The sequence below is a fragment of the Furipterus horrens genome, unplaced genomic scaffold (assembly GCF_987537825.1).
Source record: "Furipterus horrens unplaced genomic scaffold, mFurHor1.1.pri manual_scaffold_1, whole genome shotgun sequence".
Lineage (NCBI taxonomy): Eukaryota > Metazoa > Chordata > Mammalia > Chiroptera > Furipteridae > Furipterus > Furipterus horrens.
The window spans coordinates 206,715,635-206,723,700 of NW_028327171.1; the positions used below are offsets into that span (position 1 = coordinate 206,715,635).

Consider the following 8,066-nt stretch of genomic DNA (forward strand, 5'->3'; position numbering starts at 1 on the left):
AGGCAATGGAAGAAATGAAGTAAGATCAGGGGAATGTGGTCATGGCGGGAGTCAGGTGTGTGATTGCCCAGAAAGGTAATTTTAAGTAAACACCTGAAGAAAATGAAGGAGCTGATCAGATATCTTAGAGAAGTGTATGCTAAGCAGGGGGAGTACCATGAAAGAGTTCTCTGAGGTAGGGGTGTGCTTTGGGGATGCTAAGAACAATGAGGAGGCCAGAGTGGTAAGAGTTGGGTGACCGAGGGAAAAAACAGTAGATGATGTGGCAGGTGAAACGTACAGAATTCAGCTTTCACACTGAATGGGTTGGGAAGCCACTGGACAATATTAGGTGACCTGACCTGAGTTAGATTCTAAGAGGTTCCCTCTGGGCTGTGGGTAGACAGTAGAGGGTGCAAGCAAAGTGGGGACAGCGTAGGGACAGAAAAACCAGTTAGAGGCCCTTATAAAACTCTGGACAAGACATGACGGTAGCCTAGACCTGAACAGTAGCAGTGAGAGTGGTGAAAAGAGGTTAATGTCTGGACATCTTCGTCAGAATTTGCCAGTGAAAGTGGACATCAGAGAAAGAGTCAAAGGTGACTGTAAGGGTGAAGACCAGAGCAATTGAAAGATTGGATCTGCCATATATTAAGATGACTTGGGGAGAAACTAATCTGTGTGACTTCTTAAAATGAAGATGAAGACTTCAAAGGCTTCTCTAGTCTATGGCAACATTGGGTTGCCCTCTGAAGTTCACATTCACCAGTACTATTCCTAGCCTCTGGAAGAGGGGTTTCTGCCCGAGCCTCTGCTCTGGTCCTTCTTCAACTACGTCCTTGACTATGGGGTGAGGTGTCCATGAAGCCAAGGGATATCCCCATTCAGACCCCACCCTCCTTCTGGAGCATGCTTTGGGTAATTAGAATTCTAGAATTCCCTGTGCAATGGCCCTAAATCCATATTCAGGGCTTGTGTGAGCTTCTTCCAAGGGTCCACCCTCCCGAGGCAGACCACACCTCAGTATGTGCCCCTCTGTGACAATGGTCGATGTTTGCAAGGTGTTTGAATGGAGCTTGTACATGTGGGCTGGGGAATCCATATAAGCAGCCATAGCCATGATCCCTTCAAGGTGCAGCCAGAGCCTGGGATAAGAAGAAAAGGGAAGGAAAGCAAGCTAAGTGCCACAGGTTAGGGCAGGAGGCGCTATCTGCATGCAGCTAGCTTAGAACCCTAAGGAGTCAGCCTACCTACATCATTACAAAGGTGTATATGTCCAGTTTGGAGACAGAACTAATTTTCTTAGCAGTCCGTGAACTAGATTTAGAATATAAATTTTGATATTTTACTGCATACGCAGTCTCTAGGTGGGTGTGGGAAATTTAAATAGGATTAACACAGGATCTTTGTTTTTAACAGCGTTCCTGGATCAGTCCACTGTCCCATCAGACATTGTTAAGCTTCCTGCTTTGGGAAGTACCCTGAGCATGCTGATCCCACCATGTGGTAATTGCCTGCTTTATTCTCTGTCTCTCTCACCAGTCTGTGAGCTCTCGGAGGACAGAATCTAACTCTGTAGAATCTAACAGATTTCCAAGCTGTGAGTCATGTTTGCGGAGGGCAGAAAGGGAAAGTAGGGTAGGAGAGAAGGAAGGAAAGGAATAATTGATCTGATCATCAAAGATGTAGGAGAAAAGATTAAACATCATTGTGTACTCCAACCTGTTCTAGGAGACGTATAAGTGCTAAGGCAGTTCAACAGTGAAGATGGACATTAAATGCTTCCTACTGAGTGGCTCAGTGCCCAGAACACACAGCTGACCTTGCATGTCAGGTAAGCTACCTGCTCTTCCACCTGTAAAATGGGGCTAATAATACCGTATGGGGTGCCGAGAGGATACATGAGATAATGCATGCAAAAAAACCCTTTTACTTTTTCAGAAGAAAGACATTATATAACCCTGAGGTGTTATTATCATTCATTTTAACTTTGGAATAGCATCATCCTGTCATTTTTGATCCCATAATTACAATACATCAGGTAAGCACAGATTTTAAAATCAAGGGAGCACTGTACAGTGAACGGAGACATGAAAACTTTGTCACATGAGAACAGCCCTGACAACTTCCAAAGTGCCTCAGGGCTGCATCTATTTCCATATTAATGCAAGCCACAGACATCATTAAAGAGAAATGCAAACATGAAGTATTTGCGAGACTGTACCTCCTATTTGACAGATACACAAAAATCGTCTGTTTGGGCTTTGTGGGAATGTTACTGCTGGTGACAAGCGCTCCTTATTCAGACAAATGAGTAAGAGTGCTTTTTGTTTAAAACTCTGGCCACCGCTGCCCAGCTGAGGCAATCAGAGGTCCTTGATTGAGAAGAAAAATTTGAATTCTAGCAATAATCAGCTGCTACTCCCTTTTTAAGTTAGACATCTATGCATTCTTGTCTCAGACATTTTTGAACGTGGCAATTCTAAGAAGCTGTGCATGTTAAGTATTACCATTTCAATATCTTTTGCTAAAGAAAATATTTTAGAATTCTTGGGTCAAAAATGTTTTCTTTGTTTGCCTTTTTCCTTACAAGGTCCCACATATTTCCATTAAATTGATAAAAGAAAGAGCACAAGAGTAATAATTAGGAGACTTGAGTTTTATCCTCATCCAACATGGCCTCAGTTTCCTGATGCAAGAGTGGAACTGAGGTCCTGCTGTCCTCTCGCTCCGTCAACAGAAATGCAAGGCCCTGTTTAGATCCGTGAGTTAACAGAGTGGGAATTAGAATAAAAACATTCTTTCCAGCTACCTTTCAATTCTTCTGTTCACCATTCTTACCCAACAGTGTTTTTTGAGTGTCCAAGATTATTTCTGGAATCACCATCAATTTAAAGAAATGATACTGGAGAAGACATTAGTTGCTTCTGTCCCTGGTGGAAAGCCCAGAGTGTTATGCAGCTTTAATTAACAGTGAAATGTCATCATTTTGGATGGAGACCAAGACACAGCCCTTAGGGTGCCATTTTGGTATTCATTGCAGAGATGGACCGTGATGCCTTCCCTGACATTTCTTAGGCAAGTCAGCAATGCTGAGCAGAAGCACGCATATGGGCAATGAGTGTTCTCACAAGGACTCTTAGCTGTGAGAACCAACATATGTGCCCTGCTCTCTGGATCAAGCCCAAGGTCCCATGATGGGCCTCTTTCATCCATGTCAACACCTGGGTGTATAACGTGCACTGAGCATATTATCATCAGAGCTCCAGTGGGTCTGGGAACAAATGTTTCCTTTGGCCCAATTGACAAAAAAAAAAAAAAAAAAAATTATTCCACAGTGAGCCTGTTAGAGATATACATGGAGCAGAAAGCATGCAGAATTTACCCACCCCTTCCAACTTTTCTCTGGGTGCAAAATTTAGCAATATTTAACTCATTTTGGATTTTTTAAAGGTGGGACAATGGGTCTATTGATATTAATTTGGATTTTTTGTTGTTGATGACTCCAGAGATGGCTTTTGATTAGAAAATCATACTAGTGGTAGAAATGACTCTTCACTTCTACCCAATATTGGCAGATTAAGATAAAAATAATCTGATAGTATAATTTAGGTATTCTCAACAGATCCAGAGATGCAATCTGTTAAACTCATTATGTGCCACATACAGTGAAAGGAATGTTCACAGACATTATTTCATTTAATTCTCTCAACATTGTGCTGTAGTTTCATTTACAGGTAAGAAAACTCAGGTGAGGACTTAGTAATTGACACAGCTAGAATCAGAAAGTAGGACTTCTGATACCAAGTTTTACACCCTTTCCACCATGCACGTTTCGTAATTGTTTGGGGGAGATGCCCCCCTTTAAGGAAGTACCTATTCCCAGCAACTGAAGAACAGATTGGAAGGGTTGATCACGAGGGAAAGAGGCTTAAGTCATAAATGAAATCTAACAATATCTCAGCGGCCTTGGGGTCAGTTTCTCTCCATTGATGCATCCCCCAGAGCAAAACACATCTGACCTCAGAAGTCTTGAAAACAGTCTTAATCTTTATATTTGGTCTTCTTGAAAGAGAGTGAATGAACGAATAACACATTATGCAAGAGAAACAGCCTAAGTTCCTAACGACACATCCTTCTGCCAAAAGGCTCCACAATAGCTTCTCTCCTTCACACGGTCCCTTTGTGTGTGGGTTTCTGTATGTGTGTGTTTCTCTCCGGCTGCTTTTTCTTTTTCTTCTGCTACCAGCACACCCATTGAACCTCCCTCTCTCCCATCCAGTCCTTCCCTACATGGACTTCCCTCCCAACTCAGGGCCCCTGCTTCATGCAGAGCCTCTAGGGAAGTCTTACGGCTGCTGTTAATCTCTTAGAGAGCAGAACCTGGAATTTTAGTGAATAAAACTCTCCATCTCATTATACAGGTTAATAAGCTCCTAGAGCATGTTCATATCCTTTGAAATATTAACAATATGCCACAGACGTTGGAGGCTGAGGATATCTTGTACTTGGAGCATTAGAGCCTTTGCCAATAGAACATCAATCAGAAATTAAAACAAAGATTTCCAAATGTGTAATTAAAATCAGTGTGAATGTATTTGACTCCTAAATGTCTGATACAGAATGCATATTTGGGGGAGAACATTTATTGCTGCTTAAATGAATACAGATTTAAAACTGAATATATATCTAAGCTTCCTACTAGGACATACATGGCATGCATTGATTATGCCTTACAAAACAAAATTGAATCGAAGTCAAGCAATAAGTTGTAAGGTTAACATTTAGTGATGGCAGTTTTTTATGGTATCTGATGGGTAGCATTTAATATACCTAGCACTGACCTTCTAGTCCAGAACTCAGTGGAATCAAGTATGTTTCTAAGTTACTCCCCTGCGCCCTCCCTCAAGAAAACAGAGCAGTTTGAACACCAAACCACCACCCTCCCAACAGAGCTTCTTATTTCATGTGTTCCTCAAAAAATAAACGTACATTTAACTTTCATACCCTAGAGTCCTGCATTGACCTGTTACGTTAAAAGTAGCAACTCTGAACATTAAAGAAACCACAGAAAAAGTTTCTTACTTTTCATGTGAGGCTCTTCTCTCATTCCTTTGGACTGTGCTAAGACACTTTATTGTTGCAATATGGTCGTTTTAGGAGAAATCCCTCACTGTCCCAAGTAGCACAAGACGGAGCCTGAAGCTTTCTGGCACATTCAAAATTGTGTAGTGTTCCAGCCTGGAGCATCATCTTGCCTTGATAAGCTTTCCACATGCAGGTGTCCGGCCTGCTAACAAATTTTCTGAAATAATCCTCCAATAATGTGCATGGCCACGGTTTTCCAGAGTACGAGTCAAAAACCACAGGTACTTTGCCAATGCCATAGGTTCTCTGCCAGGTCAGAGTTATTCCCATTTTGTGTTCTGGGGAGTCCTGTGGAGACCTCTATCTAGATTCTTTGCACATTTGGGACGATTCGACATTGCCAGATATTAACAATACCATTTTTGTTAATGCAGACTTTAGAAAATGACTGATTGAGTTCCAGAATATAAAGACTCAAGAGGGGAAGAAAATAAATCACAGGAGGTCCAGCAGATTATTGCGCCATCGCTCTAATCAAGGCATTGGGCGTGGGCCAGTTCTGGGCTCTGGGTGCCTAGCTCAGCAGATAAGAGTCATGACACTAACTTCCTAGTGGTGGGGTCCTAATTCATAGGCTGACTCCACAATTACCCACAGTTCCCTTCTTGTTTGATGCCTTCCTGAGCTTTGCTTGCAGCTCTAGGCAGCCATGGGACATGGTGCTAGGCAATGAAACAGAAGCAGGAGTCCCATGAGCCAAGCAAGAAGACCTGGAAGATTTTTCTTTCGTAATAAAAGGGACCAATGTCACTTTCATCTGCCGTTAGCCTCACCTGGAATGTAGAGTCTGTGTCTGGTGACTCAGCAACCTTCTAGGGACCATAAGGGAGATGTCAAGACAATGGCAGACTCCAGCTCTGGCCTCAGTGAGCCATGAAACAAATGCGAACAGCTGCCTTCTTTCAGGTACATTATTAGATAATGATAAAATGACTTTTTTCATTAAAATATCGATGTGTGGTGATAAATGTTAACTAAATTTGTGATAATCAATTTGCAATGTACGAGGTCTGTCCGGAAGAAGTCCAATCTTTCTTGCTATGAGAATAGTTTGCACGAGATCGATGTAACCTGGCAGCCGAGGAGAGTGGACGGTAGATGCCGTTGAGAGAACATGTGTACTGTGTGGCTGTTGCATTCAAAATGACTGAGCATGTACAGCAATGAATCTGCAACAAATTTTGCATTAAGCTTGAACATTCCTCCACAGAAACCATTCGGGTGATTCAGAAGGCCACAGCTATGGGCAAGTGGTGATTGGCAGCTTCATCAGGACAACACGCCTGTTCATGTATCACATCTCATGTAGAGTTTTTGATGAAACATCAAATCACCCAGGTGACTCAGCACCCCCTACAGCCCAGATCTGGTGCCCTGTGACTTCTCGCTTTTCTCCAAACTAAAATCACCTTTGAAAGGGAAGAGATTTCAGACTGTCAATGTGATTCAGGAAACTATGATGGGGCAGCTGATGATAATTAGGAGAACTGTGTGAGGTCCCAAAGTGCTGCTTTGAAGGGGACTGAGGTCTCATTGTCCTATGTACAATGTTTTTTTATTTCTTGTTTTTTGTATCTTCTTCAATAAATCACCCTGTTTCTCATAGTACAAGGCTGGATACTTTCTGGACAGACCTCTCCGTATACGGATATCAAATCATTATGATGTACTCCTAAAAATAATACAATGTTCCATTTCATTTTTATACTGAGATAAATATATTGCATTGACCTATCATGATAAAAATATATGACCTACACTGCAATAAATATATATTTATAATATGTATTTAAGGTTTCAAAAATAATCCCTATCTGCTTGGACCAGTCTATGATGGGCTTTCTGTTGCTTGAGCCAAATGCATTTGTACAACAGATAGAATGCCCTTTCTGGTGCATAGCAAAATGCCTTGCAACCAGCAAGGTGAAGTGAAAACATAGGAAACTGAACTTCTGGCCAAGATGGAGGCTTAGACAGACGTGCTGCATCTCCCTCCACAACTAAGAAGAAACACAGCTACCTCAAAACTAGAAACAAGCAGAAGTTCCAAAAATCAAACTGCATGGAAGTCCAGCAAACAAAGATATAAAGAAGAAATACTCACCCAGACAGGTAGGAGGGGCGGAGCCAGGGCAGAGAGCATGCAGTGTGGTGGCAGCAGCAGGCCAGTGGAAAGCGCAGTCACACATTTTAAAAAGTCATGAGGGACACCTGGGAGCATTCCCAGCTCCTCAGCGGACCTTGAGGCTCAAGGAGGGAAAATCAAGCCTCATTGCTTCTGACTGCACAGACCAGTGGGGGTTGGGGTGGAGGCAGAAACTGCAGGTCTCAGGAGAGTCTGCCTGTTTAAAGGGCCCCCACAGTCTTAGAACATCCACAGACCCACCCACTCTGGGAACAACGACCAGGGCAGCAGCTAGAGAGGCGCCAGTCTGGTGCAGAAGTGGGAGAGGTGCCTGGAAAAGGGGCAAGTGCTGGGAAGGTGGCATTGTTCTTCCCGGACCCCTCCCCCACATACAGCGCCACACCGTGGTGAAACAGGTCACCTGGTACTGACGAATCCCTAAAGCTCTGCCCCTTACAATGTAACAGGAGCGACAGCTCTACCTGGGATGCAAAGACAAACAAACACAGCAGCCTGTCAGAATGAGGGGACAGAGAAGTGTGGCCCAAAAGGGGGAATGGATGAAGGTTCCAGTGGGAGAACTAAGCACGAGGAGATAGCCAACCTCACAGATGAGGAGATAGACCACCTAACAGATACAGAATTCCAAACACTTGTGATAAAGATGCTCACTGGCTTGACAGATATGCTTGAGTACAGCAAATGCATAAGAGAAGAAGTGAAGGCTATGCTAAGTGAAACAAATAAAGATTCACACAAAACCAATGGTGAAGGGAAGGAAACTGGGTTCAAATCAATGATCTGGAACATAAGG

At 43.0% G+C, this 8,066-nt stretch overlaps 1 long non-coding RNA gene across 1 annotated transcript; it reads left to right on the forward strand.

The window, feature by feature from the left end:
• The first annotated feature begins 1,682 nt into the window (after nt 1-1,682).
• LOC150022707 (uncharacterized) lies at nt 1,683-6,692 on the forward strand. Its single transcript, XR_016509657.1, has 3 exons — nt 1,683-1,813; nt 5,502-6,033; nt 6,338-6,692. It is a non-coding gene; the product is annotated as an uncharacterized LOC150022707 (long non-coding RNA).
• The last annotated feature ends 1,374 nt before the right edge of the window (nt 6,693-8,066 follow it).